Raw genomic sequence first — 24,009 nt, 5'->3', positions numbered from 1 at the left:
TTCTCTCTGCTTACTCACGCTAAGGAAGGGATGTGCCATATGGAGAGACCTGCATGTAAAGGAACTGAGAGTGCTCTCTGACTAAAAGCTAGAAGGAACCAACGCCCTCAGTCAATCATCTACAAGACACTGGATCTTGCCAGCAGCCTTGCAGTGAGCTTGAAAGCAGATCTATTCCCAGCTGAACCTTCAGATGAGACTGCAGCCTAAGCAGACACTTTGGTTGCAGGCTTGTGAGACACCCTGAAACTGAGGGCCCAGCTAAGCCTCAGCCAGGTTAACCTCTAAGAAAACTGTGAGCAAGCAAATGTCATTTTAGGCTATTTAAATTTGGAGGTAGCTTGTTTCACAACAATAAATAACTATTGCACTTATCTTAAGGATTTGCTGGGAAGAATAAGTGAATTGCATATATAGGTTATCCTATGCAGAATAATGGTACACCAGAGATGTTCACCCCAGAGATGTTCTAGGAACCTGTGAATACATTACCTTACATGGCAAAGTTTTCCTGGATAGTTTAAGTTTAAGATGGAAAACTTTTCCTGTATTATCCAGTGGGCTGGATCCAATCACAAGAGTCTTTAAAAATGGAGAATATTTTCTGGCCCCAATCAGAGAGAGACATGTGATGATGGAGGAAGTATCAGAGATGCAATGTGGGGGAACTAAAACTACTGTTGCTGACTTTGAAGATGGAGAGAGGTGACCCGAGTCAAGGAATGCAAATGGCCTCTAGAAGCTGGGAAAGGCAAGAAACAAATTATCTTCTAGAGCCTCCAGAATAAAATGCAGCCATGTCGACACCTTGATTTTAGCCCAGTGAGACCAATACTGGAGTCTGATCTCCAGAGCTGTAAGACAATAAATTTCTGTTGTTTTATGCACTAGTTTATGATAATTTGTTATAGCAGCAGTGGTAAAGGGATATATAGCATAGCCTATTAGGACTTACTGAAAATAGGTTTTCTTTATCCTTTCTCTTTCTCCCTTTCTTTCTTTTCTTTTTTTTTTTTTTGAAACAAGTGGATTTAACTTTGTATAAGAGTAGTTCATGTACAAACTTCATGGCGTATTTGAAGATTATGGGTAGAATATCTTTAAGCTCTTTGAAAAATGCCTGGCACACAGCAAGCAGTCAAATATTAGCTCTGATCTTTATGATTGCAATTGTTATTATTTATCCAGAGTCTCTGATTTCAATTCTCCATTCCACCAGGAAACAGAATATTCTTTTTTCCACTGAGGAACTATGATACAGCCAGCAGTGAAAAGTGTTGGACAGAAGCCTTTTTTTTTTTTTTCTGGAAATCCCAATGTTCAAACTTAAAATTATTCTACAAAGAGTTTAGGATCATTTGTTATAAACTTGTTTGTTTCTGAAAAATAGCCATAGTTGGAGGCATTTGCTCTTACCGGTAAAAAGAAGTCTCAGGACATGAGAACTCATCTCAGATATCTCATGGGCTGTCAAAAGGGAGAGGAACAGATTTTTTTTCTGTTTGTTTGGTCTCTTTGGGTAGAAGGGGTAATGGCAGAAAATTGTGAACTGAAGAAGAGTCATTGGAGCTGCAAAGAACTGAAGGCTTCTATAAGGATACTTAATATATGAAACCAGTGAAGACAAAATTAATGTATAATAATTCTATAAAGGTGTGGTGGAATGCACCCTTTCAGTTCCCAAGGAGACTCATTCATTCTACAATCTAGTCTAATGACATAGCTATAGATGGAAATATGTATTCAAAGATTTTTTTAAAAAATTATTTTTACACTAACAAATAAACATTTTGTTGCAGTGTTCCTGCCTCCTAGGTTTGGCTCAGAAGATGGACCTCCCTCCAGAGTTCTGATCCCAGTTAGTGCTATTAGAAGAATATCTTACAAAGTTATGTGATGCAAAGCAGTTCTCCAGATTGAGGATCCCATGTGTTGTAAGAAGTAAGAAGAGACTGGGTGTTTTGATTTGCCCTTCTCTAACTTAGTGACCTGAGGCAACATTTCTAATGAGCTGAATGTCTATGTCTTCTTGGCTTTGTCTATGTTATTATCTGTTCCCATGGTTCCTCCCTGCTTAAAGGATAAAGTCTTCATTACACAGCAGAACATTAAGAGCTCCATCACAAACTGTTCCCCATCTACCTTTCCAGTTTTATCTCCTACCAAACCTTACCAGACATTCCAGACTCCAATTAGTCATTCATTTATCTCTTTCACGTCATTTAACAACAATTTACAGATTATAATGTGGCCATGTTAGTGACTTTCAAGGTATTACAGGTTAGTGGACAAAATAGACATTTAATAAGTAATATAAAATAAAAATATAAGTAAAATTGTGATGAATACCCTGAAGTTAGGTTATAACAGGGAACTATGAGTGGCAGGAAACTAACTGTGTAATTGGGGTGGGGGATAATCATGAAGGGGGTCAGGAAGCCCTTCAGAATTTTGTTGGATTGAGGCATTATTTTGTGTTATTGCTGTATCAACAAGGCCCAGTAGCAGTTTTAGCAAAGAGAAGGCATGCAATCAATGTTATTTAAATAAATGGATGACCAAAAAAATTGACATTGACAAAAGATAAATTAATCTGCACACTGTATCATAACCAATTAAAGCACACACACATATTGTTTAGAGCACATATTAATATAAATAGATATTAAGTAGTACTTTACAATTTACAATGCTTTTCCATGCAACAACTCAAAGAATTGTACATACATCAATGAATAAAATACTTGCATTTATTTTGTAGAGAATTGAGACTACGGCAGAGTTGCCCAAGGTAACATACCTAGTAAGTAATAGAGGCAGACATAATGCTTTGGTTCTCTGGTCTCAAGTATGGGGCCTCATTCTTCTTTATTTATGAAGAAATCAGGGGGGATGATTTCAATAATATAGGAATAAGTGATGAAAACCAACACTTAACTGGGTAAAATGTTAAACAATCTTATCTGTTTGAAGGAATAAAAGCATTCTCAGTGCACTAAAGAATCAGGGTCAGATTAGGGAGAAGAAAACCCAGAGGGGTTAGCCTGGCAGGTATAGCAGCTTGTCACCTGGGAACACCTGTCAATCCAGGAAGAGACAACTGAGAGGATGAAATGTGAGTCCAAGGCCCACTGTGGATGGGGAGCCACAGTAAACCACTCATGCTTTGAGCTGGGAACCCTAAGGCCTCCACTCAAGATGGGACAGTGAACCAGAAATAGTTTTTTTTTTCCCTAGGGAGTCAATCACTATAAATGGCCTAATGTCAAGTTTCATTGTTAGTGCCCCTAGCTACTGCCAGAGGCAAATCTAAATTCTCTTTGGAGCAGCAAACTTCAATCTAAGCCTCAATTATTTCCATAATTAATATTTTCCTCTAAAATATTCAGAACTCAATCAAAAATAACCTGAAGGAAGTGTCCCTTGACAAGTTAAATTTCATCTCTCAAATATCATTCTGTTTATGGAGCTTGGTTTTATCTTGAGGTGATTAAAGGGCTTTCAGGAGGGGACTGTAATGTTGAGGTGAATTTTCTAGAGAGAAACCTCTGGAATCTCTGAGAAGATTGGGGTAGTGTTCAGTTAGAATTATTTTAACAGCTTCCACTTAATCAATTGACTAGATTAACCAATTTAGAGGATTAAATACTGTCCTTCATTCCCTCTGTAAACATTCTGATCGACATCAGGAACTAGTACTTTCATATACTTGTGTTCCAGTGAGTAGAGTTGTATGTTTTCAGAGTTACTTGTGTTAGTTACCAAATTATTTATGCAAGTTATAGTCCTTAGTATAGATATATAATTTGAGTAAATATTTTATAAGTCAATAAAATATTACTAAGAAAGGACAGTTTTTGTTCCAATGAAAGTACGCTGAACACTTCAGAACAACTCAATACAGGTGCATACAAAAGAATTACCATCAAATAAAGTATAAACAAGAGAATTTTAATGATTCAGGAAAACTTCAAAACTTTGAAAGTATTCTATATATAGATTATATCTCATATATATATATGTATTTTGAGACAGGGTCTCACTCTGTCACCCAGGCTGGAGTGCAGTGGCTTGATCTCTGCTCACTGCAAACTTTGCCTCCTGGGTTCAAGTGATTATCCTATCTCAGCCTCCCGAGTAGCTGAAATTACAGGCGCCTCTCATTGTGTCTGGCTAATTTTTGTATTTTTAGTAGAGACAAGGTTTCATCATGTTGGCCAGGCTGGTCTTGAACTCCTAACCTCAGGTGATCTGCCTGCCTTGGTCTCCCAAAGTGCTGGGATTACAGGCATGAGCCACCACAGCTGATCATACAGATTATGTCTCAAATATTTTAAAGTTTGTATTTAATTGGAAATTATATGGAAATATAATTTCTTGTTCTCATGAAAATTACATTCTAGCTTTCACTGGAATTTTGATACATGGAAGATTTTCATGTAAAACAGACATATATTATATCAATAATATATATTATTAATGAAAATGCTGTAATATTCTTTTTAATATAATAATAAAATATGCAGTATATTCCATTTTATCAGTCACTCCATATATGAACACCATTTGTCCTTAATGACTGTTTCAAGACTCATCACAGAGTAGGCATTCAAGATTACTTAGTATTGAATAAGTCAAGATGTAATCTTTCAATATTGCAATCATTTTTCTCAAGTATCTCTCAAATGTGTCAAAATCGGTTAAAAAATGTGAAGCTCACAAACTGACACATTGGTTGTAGGTGTGCTCTCAACAGCAGTGGCCCTATTTTCTCACAGAACTCACTCATAAGGCACTTGGCATCCAATAAATCTGCAAATCTGGTGTTGCACAAACTGTTCTTATTTTAGGTTATTCCTCATCCTGACCTTGTACAATTGATTTTTAGAATCTCAGTTTAAGAGTCTGTATTAATTTATTCATTTTATAATTCCAGAAACATTTATAGAATGCTACTATGTATCAAACACCAGCCTAATTATCTCTATAAATAGGCATTTTTTTCATTTTGGCCCATTCATTAAATTGCTTGAGTTATTTTGGAGCCTTGAGTCTATTATCTAAAATATTAGCTATTTCTATCAACTGTCACCTAAAAATTTGACAAACATGTTATTTGTGCAATTGTAGAAGTCATTGAGGGAAGATGTTGAAAAGGACTGGACCAAATTAAAAGATGGAAGAAACCACTGGAATATTTATTCCAGGCTGTCAAATTCTTATTCTTATCCAGCTGGGGCTGGATAAGGCAGAATTTCAGATATACAGTATGACTTAGGGATAGTGTGGTACCTCTTGGCAATGTTTAAGAAGCTATCTAAGGAGAGGGATAAGGAGGTCCTGTTCCAAAAGGAACAAGGCCAGTGCCCAAGGAGCATCTAAGAGAGAAGCAGCCAGGACCATAGCCAATGTGGGGAGAAGAAACCTGAAAAAGTGATGAGTTAGACTCATAGAGATAGAAGGTAAGTCTTTAGACATTTCTTAGAAAACTGTAGGAAGTCATGAGAGATTTTTTTATCCCATTCTAAGTTTATCTTATGTGAGTGTGCCACGGTCTTTTCATGAGAATAAAGCTAAATGGAAATAGGTTGACATTAACATACAAATCAATGATCTTTTATACTGCCAAATCTGGTTCGGTCCTTACTTCATCTCAGTTACTGGAAAGCAATATTAATTAATTGCAAGTGTAGGGTTCTCTGCCTTCAGACCAAGAAACAGCCAATCAGGCATTGTATAAATATCCTTCTAATTATACCCTGTAGATAGAAAGAATTGGCACTTCCTGGCCAAAGGGTTAAAGAGCTTTCCTGATGCTCTCAGCTGGCAAGTAGCCCAGAATTGCCTTGTTCTCATGTCCTGGTCTTCTTTGCTTGGATTTCTTCAATATTAGGAGTTTCTCTGTCCTGGTGAAAGAGTGCAGCTCTCTCATTGCCTTACCCCTAGGTACTGGGACAAGGCATAAGTGGAAAAGTTCTAAAATGCATTAATTCTACAAACATATATTGACCACTGACTATGTGGCAAGCACTCTTCTAAATGTCTATAGTACACCACTGGGAAAACAGAAAGAATCCTGCATTCATGGACCTTTATCTAGCAGAAGAAGATAGGTAATAAGCACTAAAATCAATCAAGAAGTAATAAATGTAGTTTCATAGAAGGTCATAATTACTATGGGAAAAAGCATAGTAGCGGTGCAAGGGAGATAAGAGATGCCCAGGAGCTGGATGGACAGACTGCTCTATTAAGTGACTAAGAGGCCTCAATGAAAAGATGAAGTTTGAGAAAAGTCTTAAAAGAGGTAAAGGAGTGAATCACGAAAATCATGTGCTAGAATCCTAGGCAGAAGGAGTGTAGTAAAGGCTCTGAGGTGGGAGTGAGACTAGCACCTTGGCCGCAAGCAGAGTCAGTGACAGGAGAGTAATAGGAAGTCAGAGAATTAATGAGGGACTAGGCCATGTGGGCTTATAGGCTTTGTAGGACTTTGGGATTTTACTCTGAGTGAAATGGAGAGGTAATGAAGTGGACAGTGGAATGAAATGATCTGACTGAAGTGTTAAAAGGATCACATTGCCTCTTGTACTGAGGACATATTAGAGGCAAACAAGTTGGGATGCAGGAACATCTATGAGGAAGTTGGAAAGTCCCAAGAAAAGTTTTTGGTGCTTTGGTTGGGGATGATAACAGTAGTGGGAACCAGCCAGATTCTCGGTGCATTTTGGATATAGAGCTAATGAGATTTCCTGGCAGATTGGCTGTTATATGAATGAAAGGGATGTTGAGCATGACTCCAAGGTTTTTGACATCAACAACTGGAAAGATTTAGTTGTTAGAATTGTGATGGGAAGGACAGTGGGTGGAGCAAATTTCAGGGGGAAAGCAGAGTTCAGTTTTAGACATACTGATTTTGAGATGCCTGCTAGACATCCAAGTGAACATGGTTGAGTAAGCAGTTGGATACATGAGTATAGAGATGAGATAGAGGTCTAAATGTTTGAGTAAGCAGTTAGCAATGTGAGTACGGAGATGAGCACAGTGTTTTCTTTATTATGGAGAGCTGACTTTTCTGTTTAATCCGACAGCAGTTTTCTTGGATGGGAGTTTGGAGGAAGTGGATGTAACTGGCCTTTTTTTCCCTTGCACCTTGTGTCTAGGTGGAATACATGTCTGTATTGAAATATTCTACCTTTTCCCCGCTGTGCTTCTGAAGCTGCAACCCTGCCAGTCTTCAAAGATAATACTTCTCTGATTCTTGACATTTCATCTAGAACTGCATTTGACTCATGTGCCTGTGTTTGGATGTAGTCCCTGATGCAGCTAGTTTCACTGTATATTTTTGCTATTTTCTTGAAAATTTCCCCCCCTCCTCCGCTATTTCTCTTCGTTCCCAGGAGAACTGGATCCACTGGCCTAGTGGTTATGGCAAAAAGGAGTTAATAGCAATAAGTTTGGTGTTGACACCTTGTTATATCACCAACTATTCTTATGATGTAACAGCACCAGCTATTATTCACTGTTGTAGCAAATTCCAAAGGCCTCATCTTGTTCATAAGTATATCATGAGAGACTGTGTTATGTGGCATTAGACTTTGCTACATGACAGATTCTGGGATATTTTGCTACATGTCAGAGATCATGTTACATGTCAGGTTCACTTTCTCATGGTATTGTCCTGAGTTTTGATAGAATCTATTCCAAGTGAACCCATGATGGCTTCATGTGATCAACTTACTTTTTCCACATGCTAATAAAACATATGTTTGCGACCATTTATCTTGCCAGGGATAAAATTATACCTACACATCTTAATTTATTAAGATTTGATTACCTCTTCTGCTTTGAAATTAGACCAGATTTAGCCTGCCTTTGTTATTTTGGCATATCTCCAATTCTTCATGATTTTCTCATGTAAATAGGAATTTTAAATTTTTATATGCACAGATTTTCATTAACACTATGTCATATTCAGATTTGGCATAGATGTCATTCTTGAGAAAAAATAAAGACTTTCCTAGTAGAAAAGGAAGACAGAGTGGTTTTCTGACATATGTTACTATATTTACAAAATAAACTGGCTTTAGAGATCAGTTTACAAATTTGACACAAGGTTTAGTATTTCCTTAAATTTTTAGTTTTCTTATGCAAATGACACAGGAAGCCACAAGATTTTTAGTCATGGTCTAGCTGTGAGTATACACAGTAAATCCTCTTCTATGCATTTTGTGGTTTAGTTGAAAAATTGTGGCTTTGGGTAGAAAATCAAGGATTGAATCCTGGTTCTGCGTACTGACAAATTCTGTAACCTTGGATGTCACATGAATTCTAGTAAACTTCTTTTCGTCAGCTGCCAAATAGGCATAATCATAAACGTGCCATAGGTTGTTGCCTTTTATTCATTCAGCAAAGTTATTGAGTACCTGCCATATGCAGGCACGATGATAGACATCGAGGATAAAAGATGAAAGATATAACCCAGGCCCCCAGAAAAATAACTGTCTCAGAAATAGATGCATAAACACACTACTAAAATTGAGTGTGGTCATTTCTGTAATAAAAGAAATATATTGAAAATGTATCCTTTTACTGTACATTAAGAGTTGTGTTTTTTTTTTTGGCTGAAGTCTATAGAACAATTCTGGATTCTCTTTAAAGTTCTTCAAATGCATTAAGAATTAAAAATGGAAAATTCTTACCAAATAGCTTAGCTACCATGTAGCCATATAAAATATAACTTAAGTGTATGCTCTAGCTGTGTTAGAACCTCTTTGAATAGTAAAGTCATTGATGAAACAACATTCCATTCTTTATGGGATTTAAAGCAAGCTACAAAGTCAACCTCAAAACATGAGAAGATAATATAAAAGGTTATGTGGTATGATAAAATATATGGCTTGATATGTTTTTTTGGCCTCTCAAAATTTAGAATAAAGTGGTTACATCTAGTGAAGATAAAGATCAAGAATATATACTTCGAGTCCAAAATGCCAGTATTCAATTCTGTCTCTGGCTTTACTAACTGTATAACCTTAAAGAAGTCAATTAAATTATTGCACCCCCTCAATTTCCTTCCCTGTAAAATGGAGAGAGTGATAGCGTTGTTGTGAGGACAAAGAATAGTGCCTGGAACATAGTAACTACAGGATAGGTGTTTCCTGTTATAATAGTATTAATACCAGTTGAAACATTGAAAATTGATAGTACTAAAAATCAACTTAGTATTCCTTAGTTAAGGAATTTGCATTCAAATTCCAGGTAGTGTAACCCATAAAGGAAAATGTAAGATCACAAAGACTGGAAATTGAGAAGTAAAACTACAATATTTGCAGATGATCTGATCATCTACTTTGAAAATTCAAAAGCACTTTAGAAGCAAAATATAGAAATAATAAAATATTTTAGCAGGATAACTAAGTCAGCATTTAAAAACTCTATTGTATTTTCATATGCTAAAATAAATATTAGCCCCAACTGTGTTATTAAATAGCTATAAGACCTTGGTTAAATAATTTCCCCTCTCTGGTCTTGGCATTTGATCTGTCTATAAACTGAGGGTGTTTTGTTCAGCCTCTGCTCTGTTCCCTTCCAGTTCTAATATATGATGGATTTTCAGATGTTTCTGCCTTATCTCACCTTGTCAATGGTGTCTTTTAATTAAATATTCTTTGATATTTGCTAAATGAAAAGTGCTGTTTCATATGATAATTTTGATATGCTTTTTGATATACTCCTCTTTTATAATTTAGTAGCAACTGAAATATTAATGATACCTAACATTTTCTTAGTTAATCAAAGGTAATAAAGTATTTTCATTTGTATAAAAAATTATTTCATGTGTATTTAACAAGTACATAAGTAATGTGACTACCAAACAGGATGTATTAAACTCAATAAAAGAGGTAGAAACTGAATAGTATTTTGGGGAATTTCTAGTTGACAGTCACTTACTGGTCACTCATGCTTATTTCCCTTTTCTTTCTTGGATTTTATAAAATTATAGTACAGAATTAAAAAACAAAACAAAAAAAGATCGTACTAATTTTTTCTGCATTGTTTGCTTATGTATCTCTAGAACCTAAAAGGTACCCCGTTCCTTGGGGGTACTTAATAAACATTAGTTGCATGAACAATTGAACACAAAGAATAGAAATGAGGCCGTTTGAATATGAGATATTTCAACAAATGTATAAAAGACAATGCACATGGGAAAGTCCAATTTTAGTTATATGGCAGATTAGATAACCCAATTGACCCTTTTGCTGAAAATAACTAGAAGCTGCAGGTTTTATGTGAGTCTTTTAATTAGCTATCAAGAAAGGAAGGAGGTGAAAATTGATATGAAAATAGAAACTTAGAAAGATTAGTGTAGCTCTGCTTACAGGTTTTCCTCTGAAGGTGATTGGTGAACACTGGTAACCTTAACTTACATGGCTTTGACAGTGTCATGGACAAGAGATCAAGCCTAATATGAGGACTTTTCCCTTCTTAAAACTGAGAATGCCTCACAGTAAATCCTTTGATGAAGTCTAAACTTCCTAATTCTGAGAAGATAGCAAGAGAAAGTGTCTTAATCTTTTGTGTTTGTCAGAGAAAAAAGCTATCTAACCTAAGAATTTTAACTAAAAAATAGCCATGATTGAAATGTGTAGCCAAAATTGACACCACCTGAGATGCTAAACAGAAAAGGAAAGAAAACAAACAAACAATAACAACCTCTCAATTTGATAACTAAGTTGAAAGTGTCCTAGATTTGTAGTATCCGAAAACGTTGGCAGAGAAAAATGTCGCAACTCTTTGCAGAAGTCCTTGAACTAGGCTCAATAAATATCTAGTTTCAAGGAATATAAATTCCCGGTTAAAAATTTAAAAATACTGAAGCAAATGAACACCATGACAACTGGCAGAAACTACAGATAAAATAATCAGACTGAATCTAAAACACTTCAGATATTACAATTATTAGGGAGAATATAAAACAAACAGATAAGCATAAATCTGCTTTCTGTAAGTGTCTAACAAAATTCAGTGGCTGGTCAAAATAAGAAGTACTATATTTTGCGAGGGATTAGTAGGTAAATTATGGTTTTTCTTCTTTTTTTATGGGAGCTGATGGTTTTTTCTGAGCTTCAATTCAAGTTGAAGGTTGGCTTTAGATCTGTTCCATGTGCTTTTTATTTTAGGACTCAGGTAAAAGGCACAGCAGCTACATGGGGCATGCTTTTCTTATGGTGGGTTGTAGTAGTGCAAGAGACCAAGCCAAGTAATGCAAGCACATTTAAAACTGTGCTCATACACAGCATATGTCATGTCTGTTCATATTTCATTGGAAAAGCAAGTCATTGCCAACTCTAACATCAATGGTGCAAAGGAGAAAACTCCTGCATGTTTGGAGAAAGAGGAGAATGAATATTTCATGAACAACAATCTAATTAACTAAAATAAGCTTAAATAAGGGAGGCTATTAATTATGAAAAGACTATAAAAATCACCAAGCAAATTTCAAAAAGAACCTAAGAAATGTTTAAAAGTGGAAAATAACATTTGCAATAAAGATTATAGCACATTAGACATAGCCGAGGAGAGAATTAAACTAGACTATATAGCTGAAGCAGCATAGAGAAACTAAAAGATGAAAAAACATAAATAGGAGGAGAAAAGACATGGATAGAGTGAGATATAACAAATATTTGGTCAGAGAAGGAGAAAAAGGAGAGTGAGGAAAGAAATGTTTAAAGAAATTTTGGCTGGAAATTTTCAAGAACTTAAGACAATAATCATAGCATTCAAGAAGTCTAATTAATTTCAAACAGGATAAATGAAAATAAATCCATACCTAGACCCATACTGCCAAAACTGGAGTAAAATTCACATTATAGTAAAATTGCAGAACATTAAAGGCTCAGAAAGTATATTTAAAACAGCCAGAGGAAAAAAATTATCTACAAAAGAATACTATTAAGTCACTCAGCTGACTTCTGAATAGCAACAATGATAGCCAGAGGACAGTGGGATGACATTTTTCATATGCTTAGGGAAAATGCTTGTCAACACAGAAGTTTATAACCAATAAAATATCTTTCAACAATAAATGCTAAATAAAGTTATCTTCAAAGAAAATTCAAGTTAACAAAGAGATCCTTATTACAGGAAATTACGATCTTCAAGGAGACAGAAGTTATCTCAAATCAAAGGTTGAGTTATAAGATGAAATTATAATTGACAATAATAATTGGTAACTAAATAAATAAATATTGATAGTGTAAAACAAAAATTTTTTTAGCAGGGTTAAAATAAAACAGTGTAAAATGAAAATACTGTATATAAATATGGTGAGTCATGATAAGAAGAAGCATAAAGTTATCAATAAAATTAGGGCTTTGAAAAATTAAGTATGCATGTTAAATTTCTAGAGTAAAAAATATAAAAAAGAAATGTGATAGAGTGTAGAGAGAAAAATCTGAGTGAGAGAAATGATCAGTGTAAAAGTAGGCAAGAAAAAAATTAAAAGAAACATTGAAAAGCCAGGTTAAAGAGAAAGTACAGAATAACATCATAGTAATAAATTTAAATAGATAATTGTTATGGTAAATTTAAATAAACTAAACTCCTCTTTTGAAAGACAAAGATTATGAGGGTGGCTCTGTATAAAAACTTAAGATAAATACTTTTTACAAGGGCCATCCAAAATACATAGACATGAAAGACTGAGAGTTAAGGAATGGAAAAAGAGAGATCAACAGACATGGAAATGATATACGTGTATATCAGAGTCTCTGATTTACATGTCATTTGTGGCATTTGAAAAAAACAGTCACTTTTTCCATGCTACACAGGGCACTACAGTCAAATATAATTCCCATCTTTAAATGTGTAATTGGCCATTTCTTGATGTGGCTATTGACCCTCTCCCAGATTAGTTGGGATTACTTTCCTTGATGTAGTGGCACAGGCTGTCTTGAGTAAAATATTGCCCAGGTGCAGCCCTATCCTGTTAGTGTCAATTGTAAATAGTATCCTGCCTTTGGTATGGATTTGGACTTTCACAAGGGTCTTCCCTCAAGGAGTTTAATGTGACATTTTCATGAAGGCTGTTAGGAAAAAGATTTTTAGAATGGTGCACTTTAGAACTTCTTGAATCGCTCGGTGGCAGCAAGATTAGGAGACACTTATTTGGTTCTGATCAGCCCCTGACATTCCTAGCACAGCTGAGTGGGAGTCATTATGGTTTGTTTTTTTCTTAATAGTTCCTGAGTCAGGATTTGTTTACTAAATTCTACTGCCTCTGCGTGTGTGAGGATGTAGAGTACATTGTGTTAAGATGTGGTTTTTGGGCGTTTAGCTAGGCTCACTTAACAGATCACAGGGTTCATTTCTATACATCTGTACAGAGTACATGATTCAGGTTCATTTCTCAACAAAATGATAAACTGCTTTGTACTAGAGACCTTGAAGTTCTCTAATAAATAGATGGAAAATGTTAATGTTAAAATTCACAGTGTTGTGATTCCACTGACACTTTGCTGCTTCCTGCTTTTCTAACTGTTATGTCACATTTTCCATTATAGTTCTAGGTGATGTCCTCAATTTTTAATTCTTCCTTTGATTAATGCCACACATACCCACTATGTTAATTTTCTTATAGCAGAGTTCCAGGCATGTTGCTTTTGCTCAAAACATTCCGTCAATCTCTGTTGCTTAAACAAATTAGTCAAACTACCTATCCTGGCCTCCATGCCCCTAATGATCTGATTCTATTCATTCTTTCAAATCGAATTTTAAAAAATCAATATTTCCCTTTTGTCATCCTCAATTCTTTCTGTCAAAGTTAAAACTTGTTCTTTGTACACATTCTATGTTTCCTGTTTCCTTGCCTTTGTTCACGTTGTACCTTCTGCCTGCAGTACCACCCCCCACTCTGATTTCTGTAACAAATCTTACTATTATCTTGGTAAATTCTGGGAAAAATGATTTTCAAGTATTATTTTGTATAGGTAGAGACTAACTGAATAGTCAAAATTTTTGTGGCCAGAGCAGGTACAAACTAGCTAAGTAGTTTTCTTAGAGAGTTCTTTATTAGCCAGTTTTTTCTTAAACATGTTGAATATTGCCTTAGATTCTAGCTGTGTGTGTGGGCGTTATATATGTATATATATATATGTATAAAGAGAGAGAAAGAGAGAGAGAGATTCTTAGGGAGTCTGAAAAACAACTTATAGACCATGTGAGAGGTAAGGAAGAGGTTCTCGTGGGCTGGACTGTGTCCTCCATGTAACTATATTTGGAGCTAGGGCCTTTAAGGAGGTTAATTTAATTGAGGTTAAATGAGGTCCCAGGGTTGGGGCCCTAATTTAATAGGACTGGTGTCCTTATGAGAAGGAAAAGAGGCACGAGGCATGTGAGCATACAGAGGAAAGGCCATGCGAAGACAGAGGAAGGCAGTCACACACAAGCCATGGAGAGAGACCTCCCCAGAAACCAACCCTGCTGACACCTTGATCTTGGACTTCCAAGCTTCAGAACTGTGAGAAAATAAATTTCTGCTGCTTAAGCCACTCAGTCAGTGGAATTCTGTTATGGCAGCCCTAACAGACTAATATGGAGGTTAAGTAGACAAGTCTGGTCCCTGTATTCCTATTGGAACTGGATTTACTCTGCTCCTATGAGTTATATCTATGGGAGTTAGAGATTAACTTTTTCTTTCTTTTTGAATATGTTTTGCTGTTTAAAAATTGAAGCAGATAAATCTAAAATTGTAGAGCAATTTATCCATGTGTTGTAATAGAAACATTTCTTCCTGGTGCTGATCCCTTGCTGTGTCTATAAGTGGAAAGTTTCCTTCTCTCGAAGTCCACAGGACTCCTTTCCTTTCTAAATACTCTACGTGGCTGGCCACATAATTAAAATATGAGTTTTTTTGATTGCAGAGAGAAGATATCACTTATCTTTGTGACTTCTCCTTCCCCCGTCTCTTCTACCCCTTTCTGCCAATGGCGTACTTAGTGACGTGCACTTAGTAATGTTAAATATGTAAGTAAATTTGACCTATTGAAGAATGGCCTCTATAGCCACCTAGACAAAATATAAACCTATATTAAATCGTCTAGTAGTAGAAAGCAGAATAGAATACAAGTTTTTAAAATCTTTAAAGATTTCTTCTAAGAGTTTGCTTTTATATAAGTAGTTCTAATCGTTTTTGTCTCTATAAAAATTTCTGTGCCCTCTTACTGCCTAGAATATTCTCTAATCAGAAATTTTACAAAGAATATTCATCTGATATTGGCAAAAGCACAAAGTTAGAATTAGACAGCTATTACTGGACATCATTCCTATGCATTTCCCACAATTATTCTAACAACCATGGATTTCAGTTTATACATCTCAATTAATCCTCACACTACCCTGTAAAGGTTGGTAATGGTATTCTCCTTTTTCATTTGAGGAAACTGGGCACAAGAAGGGAAAAGCTACCAAAATTTTCCTGAAAATAAGAAGGGCATTTAAGGTTTGAATTATACACTTCATTCTACATCATGTCTCTTGCTTTTTAGGTGCTTAACTGTGTAAAAAATGAAAGCTAGAGAGACATATAATTTATAGGATGAATAGTCAGATAGGAATCCGTATGGTCGATTATAATCAGGTCCAGATGGTTAGTGCTCTGAGCTACTAGAGACCCCATTTGATGCCCCAGTTACCTACCATCATACAATTAGGATCAGCCGACACTTAATAAAAGAGATGGCATAATTTGGTGGAAAGAACATGGGCTTTGAAATCTGTCCTGAAATAAGTTTCCAGCCCTGTCACTTACTACCCATGAGATGCTGAACAATGAAGAGTTAACTCCTCTGAACCTCTGTGTAAAATGTGAATAGTAATGAGTTTCTTATGAGAGGTAGAGGACACAGCAAATGAGAGTGCATTTTCGATTGCCCTTGACACAGAGTAGGCACACAGTGGGCATTTGATAAGTGTTAGTTGAATTTGAATCTTAGTGTTATATATTAATATAAATTAGTTCTAGAGTTTAGGAAGCCCAAGATGAAGGCGCCAGCATCTGGGCAGGACCTGGTTTTCTAACATACCAGAAAGCTAAAGGCAAGAGACTGTGTGCTTACTCCCACTAGCTCTTCTATAATTAATATTATATATTAATATAAATTAGTGTAAAATGAAATCTCTCCTTGTTATGATCTGAATGTGCCCCTACAATTGCTGTATTCCCAACACTGTTTCATTGGGCATTAAATTTCCCCAATGAAACAGTGTTGGGAAGTGTATTTGGAGGTGTTTAGGTCAAGGCCTCAAGAATGGATTAATGCTGCTCTAAGAAGAGCTAGTGGGAGTAAGCACACAATCTCTTGCCTTTAGCTTTCTGGTATGTTAGAAAACCAGGTCCTGCCCAGATGCTGGCGCCTTCATCTTGGGCTTCCTAAACTCTAGAACTACAGGGAAGTAAAAATCTGCTCTTTATGCATTACCCAGTCTTGAGTATTCTGTCATAGCAGCCCAAAAATGTACTAAGACACTCATTCATAGGGGTTTACAAGCCAACTGTTGAGATACTGAGGAATGAGGAAATAACGGTAGCCAAGGCCAAATGTCAAATGAGAGAAACCATGACAAGTCAGTGGAGAAAAAGATTCTTGAGGAGTCAGACAGTTAGGACAACTGACTTCTTCTAGGTGAGGCTCAAGCTGGGCCCTGAAGAAAGACAAGCTCTTATTTTAGATGGGGAAGAGGGAGTGTGTGCACTGCACAAAGGGAGAAACACCTCGCAAGAGAAGTGGCTGTTTGGTAAGAAGCGCAGACCATTATGAGTGGCGCAGCTCCTGTAAGATGGTTTATGAACTGAACTTGACAATTTACAAAATCCTTTGCCTCATTGGAGCCTCTCCTCAGATCTAAGAGGAGTAGAGAACAAATTTCACTGTCTCCTTTTGAAGAATAAAGATGCAACTGAAACTCTGAGAGGCAAAGTGACTTGGCTAGGGTAACGCCTCAATCTGTCACAGAGTGGGGCGTCAAACTCCAATCTGCTGCTCCTGAGGACTCAGGAAAGTGGCAGGGGTGGGAGGGAATAAGACTAAAGAAGTTAGAGAAAAATTTGTGACTTTGAATGACAACCTTAGGATTAGGGATTTACTTACGTTTTATCTGTAAGCATAGAAAACCACAAAAGCTATGACCAAAGTGCACGTACAAAGTAGTATTTTTGAAGATTAGTTTGGCTACAGGATCTGGGATGGATGTCTGTTCCTGAGACAACGTAGTGTTCTTCTAGAATCTATTTCTTCCAAGACCATTGTCAAAATGAGTTTTAGGCCAGAGAGAGCTCTGTCTTTTATACCATCTTAGAGAAAGCTCTCTTAATCAGGGAAATGGAGCTATTAGCACACTGGCAGCCTTTTCTGTTCTGCATTTTAAATTGTTAATTCAATTTATTTCTGGATAAAATATCTGTATAAATCAAGCCAGTTTGCAAAACTGACAGCACCATGAAAAAAATGTTAGGGGAAAGATCAGATGCATGACTAAGCTATATTTTAATTTAAGCAAGTGTTCTGATTAAATCATAAAGGTAATAAAAATGGCATAATGGGAACATCATAACTTACTGAACTGGGGTCAGGTTTATCTCTCCATATAGCACCAATGCAATGAAGCAGTGGGTGTGGTGGAAAGATTGAGCTTTTGCGGTAGGTCAGGTCTGGGTTCAAATCTTGAACAAAAGTTTGGCAATGTTCCCCTTACTGTTATAACTAGAGCATCTAGGACAGTATCAGAGTAGGTACTGTACAAAACTTTGTTGACGTTAAATGAAGTGAGAACTTAGCCCTACTACTTGTCAAACATGGGAAAAATGAGTTCACCTTCGTATACCTCAGTTTTCTCACCTGTAAAATAGCCATAATGATATTTACTTTATATAATAGTTGTAAGGATTAGCAATAGTGAAAGTACAGGCTTGTGGGATGGGTTGGTTTAGATACCAACTCTATGACCTGAAGTTATAACCTAGAGTTACCCCTTGGTGTGTTACCCACCACGATTTGCTGAGCTGAGACCAGGGCCTGGAGTGTCCTAACTGAGGCAGACATTATTTAAGTTTATATCCTTTTTAAGTATTAGTAGGATTATTTTCAATAGATGTTGAATTGTCAAAATTAAAATTTTTAGGGTAGTATAATTTTGATTAAAATTATTTTATTTGTTCGTTTAGAGATGCCTACATAATGGGCACACTTTAAAAATTATTATTCTATGATCTTTGATCTTTCCTACTGAGAGATACTATATTATTTTATCTTTTAAATTCCTACAACAAAGTTTCTTTTAAAAGTGTTCCCATTTTGAAGATGGGGGAACAGACCTGGAAAGTCAAGTGACAAGTTTGTAGACAGGCATAACATAAAAAGCAGTGCTGATATTTGAACAGGAATTTTGGATTCAAAGCCATTGTACCGTATAGGTGTGTTCCATATACATTTTAATTGAATTAATGGGCAAAGGCCAATCATACTGAGCTTTAACTTCCCCTTAGTCACAAGATGTTCTTTTAGCTCCCAGCATGAAGATATTAAGAACAAGAATCTGGCTTTGGTTCAGTTGCTAAAAGCATGTGTAGTCTAGAATTGTTAGATTTTTGTCAGACTCTTCAGAAATATATATCAGTCTTACAAGAGCAAGGACGTTCATTCAATTTATTATGTACCCTCTCTTACACCAAAAGAAAAAGTAAAGTAAAATAAACGGGCCAAGGTAAAGTGGTTATGAATTTAATGTTTATAAAGGCAGCTGCAAACATTTATTATGTACTAATTATTTATCAGATCTTGTGCTATGTGCTTCACATACGTTATTTCACAATGGCCCACTGAGGAAATAGTGTTATCCACAAGCTGTAAAATAAGAAACCGCTCAAAACTCTCCCTTGGCTTCCTGTCTCACTCAGGGTAGTGGCCCATTTCTCACAATGGCTCAGAAGACCCTTCATAAACAATACAGTGATCATAAATCTAGTGTAGGAAACACAATATGGGAAGTGAGATTAACAGGTGTCACCTTCATCCTATTGCAGATATGGAAATGCTCAATGCAATGTCACAGGAATATCACCCATGTGAGGAAACCTAAGTTCAGGCTTCAGAGTCAAAACTTTCATTTTCCTGGCAATGTTTGAGAAAACCCAAGCGCAAAGGGGCAGAACATTGCCCACACGTCACACAGAGGACAGAGTAGACAGAGGGCTGCAGTGTGATCAAAAACAACAAAGGACTTTCTCACTGAATGAATACTAAGGGGCAGTCACTGTGTGGGGCATATGTGAGGAAGCAAATGTCCTTGAGGATACTTTTGATTGTAAACCACATTTTCTTTAGCCAATCTATCATTGACGGGCATATAGGTTGATTCCATGCTTTTGCTATTGTGAATAGTGTTGCAGTGAATATAGGCATGCATGAGTCTTTGTAATAGAAGAATTTATATTCCTTTGGGTATATACCCAGTGATGGGACAGCTGGGTCTAATGGTATTTCTGTTTTTAGATCTTTGAGGAATTGTCACACTGTTTTCTACATGGTTAAAGTAATTTACACTCCTACCAACAGTATATAAACATTCCTCCTTCTCCAGAACCTTGCCAGCATCTGTTATTTTTTGACTTTTTAGTAATAGCCATTCTGACTGATGTCAGATGGTATCTCATTGTGGTTTTGATTTGAATTTCTCTAATGATCAGTTGGAATGATGGATGTTGATGGAATACTATGCAGCCATAAAAAAGAATACCATCATGTCCTTTGCAGAGACATGGATGGAGCTGGAGGCCATTATACTCAGCAAACTAATGCAAGAACAGAAAACCAAATACCACATGATCTTAATTATAAGTAGGAGCTAGATAATGAGAACACATGGGCACATAGAGTAAAACAACACACACTGAGGCCTACCTGAGGGTGGAGAGTGGGAGGAGGAAGAGGATAAAGAAAAATAACTAATAGGTACTAGGCTTAATACCTTGGCGATGAAATAATCCGTGTAGCAAACCCCCATGACACAAGTTTACCTATATAACAAACCTGCATATGTACCCCTGAACTTAAAACTTCAAAACAAAACAAACAAAAAACAAAGTCTCTAATGAAAACGGACAATGAATAGCTATAGAGACAAGGCTTTCTGTAGATACTGGAGACAAGAAGGAAGCCCTGTTGCTTCAAAATGCTGAGGTTCCTTGAGGATGTCAGTGTAGCCTTCAAAAAGCTCCAGATTCCTCCCTTTTTTGGTCCATGAGGGGTTATTTGCTAATTTGGAAGGTGGCATTTCTAGTGAACTGGATTTGAACTCAGTTCACTCTTCCTTTTTTTGGTGCCCATGGAGATGGGATGGCGAGAAATTGAGAAATGGAGGCTCCAAACTCCTTGTGGAGGTGTGCTCACCTTGCCTTCCACCTGGGTGAGCAAGAGCTGCAGATCCGACGGCTTTGGGCCATTAGATCTCTGTGTAGTGAGGATAGACTGTGCAGAGAAGTCATCAAGCCTAGGGATGGCCTTACCACCAGCTCACTAACCCTGTACTTTACATACTCCTGACAGGTAGAAAGTAAATTTGCATAGCAATCTGTTTAAATATTCAATTTTTATCCAGCTTCCAGGCACTCTTTGTCCTCAGCAGTTCTAATGATTAGTGACCCCTTCAAAATCAACATCATTTGTCAAATCAAATTAGCCTCCTTACTAACTGCAAGGCAGTGACATTCATCTTTTTGATGCTTTCAAGTCAGTCTGAGGTAAAGTTCTCAGATGGAATGGGGCTTGGTATGCTGCATGAGTCACTTCCTCAATGAGGCAATTGTCAGAAAAATAGGAGACGTAGCTCTAAGGTAAATATTGTTGGGTCATTTGAAATGTATGCAGATTTGACATTTCCCTTCTGATTAGCATGTCTACACATTAAAGTTTTCTCTATGTCACATTGGATAGTTCAGATGCCAGGGTAATGTCAGTGAGCACTTGATAGAAACTTAATTTTGCTCCTGATGAAGAAAATGGGAGGATTAAGAGAAAAACTTAAGGTGAGAACCTTATTTAGTGTGACACATGGACGGTATAGGGGGTATTCAGAATTTTAAAAAATGCTGGGAAGGAAAGTGACATTATCTATTATGTGCCAGTTGCTTTATTACCTGCTTTAGTCCTTTTAGGGATTTTGATAGTATTTGAATAATTAAAAGAGGTGAATCAACAGGCTTAATGTCAACAGATAGTAAAATAGTAGAGCAACTCATGTTCAAGCTCATGTGTGTTTGACACTGACGTCCATGCTTCTTCCTGCAGAGTGTTGCCTCTGTAAGATGCAAAATATCCAACCTAGCCATGACATGAAACCTTAATTGAAAGTATCCAGCAATGCCTAAGCATTCTGACTCTGTCATTAGGTTGCAAATTTAAAATCAGAAACTCAGATCATTTCCTGGTACAGCTTGTTTCTTTTGTAAATAATGACTACTCAGTGTCCACTTGAACACTTCCAGTGACGAGGAGCTAGCTGACTATTTCTCCATTCATCCATGTCTATATTTATTTCTTTGTTCCTTCATTTACCAATAATGACATCCTTCCCTATTTAAATGTACAATTGTATCTACATCTAATTATGGCTTTAGAGTACTTGCTCTGTAGGGACTGTGCTGTGTCTTTCACTTATTATATCATTTGATCATCACAAGAAGCTGGTAAGATATGTCTTATTATTATGTAGACTCTACAGAAAAAAAATACTTGGACTTAAAAAAGCTGAGTAGCTTGCCTGAGTCACATAACTAAGGAGCAGCATGTCTAAGTAGTACATGGCCTCCCAGTTTCAAACTTTTTTTGAATACAATGGTAATCCACAGTACATAATATACAGAGAGAGCAATATCAGCTTTCGTTCTCAATTTGAACTGGTCTATCTAATTCTGCTTTTGTATTTTATGTTGTCAAAATTGTATAAAATATAATAGCACTTGTTCAAGAACATTGGCAAAATGCTCCAGCTAAATCCAGGCTTTAGATATCTTCTATACATAACGGCCACTGCTAGACACTTTTCTCATACCCAGCACAATACATTGGATCTGGAGTTGGCAACTATGGCTGGCAGGCCAAATCTTGGTCCATGCCTGATCTTTTAAATAAAGTTTTATTGGAACATAGCCATGCTCATTAATTTACTTATTGCCTTTTTTCTCTACTATGAGGGCACAGTTAAATAGTTGTGACAAGACCATATAACCCATAAGGCCTAAAATATTTACTCTCTGATCCTTTGGACAGAGTTTGCTAACTCCACATTAGGACTCTTGCATAAATCTATCATGTTACCTATAGAAAAGGAATACAAAAGCGATACAGAGTATCTGGGAGTAGCCATGAATACTACAGAATAAATTGCAGACTCATTGCCAAAATAGTGTTTTAAGCTGGGGAACCAAGATGAAGAAATGGTATTCAAAGCACATTTTAGTTCAAACTCTGCTATTAATGTAGGGATTCTAAAATAGCTCCTTCAGTCTCACTGATGTATCAGAGGATATTAACTTTATTCACTTATCCTGAATCTTCCCTGTAAAACAGTGATTCTCAACTTTCTCAGAATCTCCTAAGAAGATTCTCTCTCTTTCTGTGTGTGTGTGTGTGTGTGTGTGTGTGTCTCTCTCTCTCACACACACACACACCCCTTACTGAACCATGAATAGTAATCCCACATCTACTGAGTCCTAAAAGCTTGGAATGAAACCAGGACATCTATATTTTCAAAATGCGTTATGAAGCAACGAATGTCTAGGTATCATTGCCACAAGCAACTACAAATATCTCTAAGTCCTCTTGCAGCAAGCATTTGAAGATAGTTATCATTTTTGTGGCTTTACATACATCTATATGTCAATAACTTGACCTTGGCCTTTATCAGAGCTGTCACTTGTCATTTCCACTTGGCGTCTCAAACTTTGCCTGCCTCAACACAAATTTTTGATTTCCCCACCAAAATCATCTCCATTGTAGTTAATGGCACCACTACCTATTCAGTTGTCCAAGCTCATATTCTAAAATGTTTCCATGATGTTTTTCTCCTTCCCTCATATCCTATCCACATATAAGTCTGAAATATATCCTGATTCTCTCAATTTCTCCTTATTCTCTCCATCACCACACTAGGTCAAGACACCATCATCTCTCCTCGACTATTGCGAGACATCCAGATCTAATCCTTGCTTGGATTTTTGAACCCCTACAATCCTCAGTCTTCTCCCTAAGATAGTCATAATGATCTTCCTAAAATTATGTGAAACCATTTTGTTAGGACTCTTGCATAAATCTCTCATGTTATCTATAGAAAAGGTATACAAAAGGGATGCAAAGTATCTGGGAGTGGCCATGCATACTATAGAATAAATTGCAGACTAATTGCCAGAATAGTGTTTTAAACTGGAGAATCAAGACAAAGAAATGGTATCCAAAGTAAGCCCTTCAATGATGTTCCATTACACTTAAAAAACAATGCAAACGTCTTACTGTGTTCCACAAACTACATGTACTGACTATTGCCTAATTCTGTGAATCCATCTTTATCACTTTCCCACTCAGTAATTCATCCTAGTTGCATGAGTCTTTTTTCTGATCCTTGAAAACTAAGCTCATTCACTTACTGGGGACTTTGCGCTTGCTGTTGAGCCTAGAAACTTCTTACTGGCTAATTCCTCCATATGCAGGAATCAGCTGGGAGCATCCATCCCTGACTACCCTAACAAAGCAGCTACAGTAAGTCCTCATGTAACATTGTCAGTAGTGTTCTTGGAAACTGCGATTTTAAGTGAGATAATTTACTGTATAACAAAACCAGCTTTACAAAGAGTTAAGTTCCTATGGCATACAGTACATCATTTCACTTAAAGTGGCAGTTTCCAAGAACCTATCAACAACGTTCAGCGAGGACTTATTATACTTTAAAGAAATTTAT

General features: G+C 36.5%; 1 long non-coding RNA gene across 1 annotated transcript in view; it reads left to right on the top strand.

The window, feature by feature from the left end:
- The window catches only part of LOC118143245 (uncharacterized), a 116,267-nt gene that overhangs the window by 24,633 nt on the left and 67,625 nt on the right, over window positions 1–24,009 (top strand). Inside the window, exons 3-4 of the long non-coding RNA XR_004727485.3 lie at window positions 29–856; window positions 7,786–7,911. This is a non-coding gene — a long non-coding RNA (uncharacterized LOC118143245). The remainder of the gene's footprint in view (window positions 1–28; window positions 857–7,785; window positions 7,912–24,009) is intronic.

The sequence above is a fragment of the Callithrix jacchus genome, chromosome 7 (assembly GCF_049354715.1).
Source record: "Callithrix jacchus isolate 240 chromosome 7, calJac240_pri, whole genome shotgun sequence".
Taxonomy (NCBI): Eukaryota; Metazoa; Chordata; class Mammalia; order Primates; family Cebidae; genus Callithrix; species Callithrix jacchus.
Note: the sequence above shows the minus strand (reverse complement) of the source record. Positions and strands in the feature narration are given on the sequence as shown.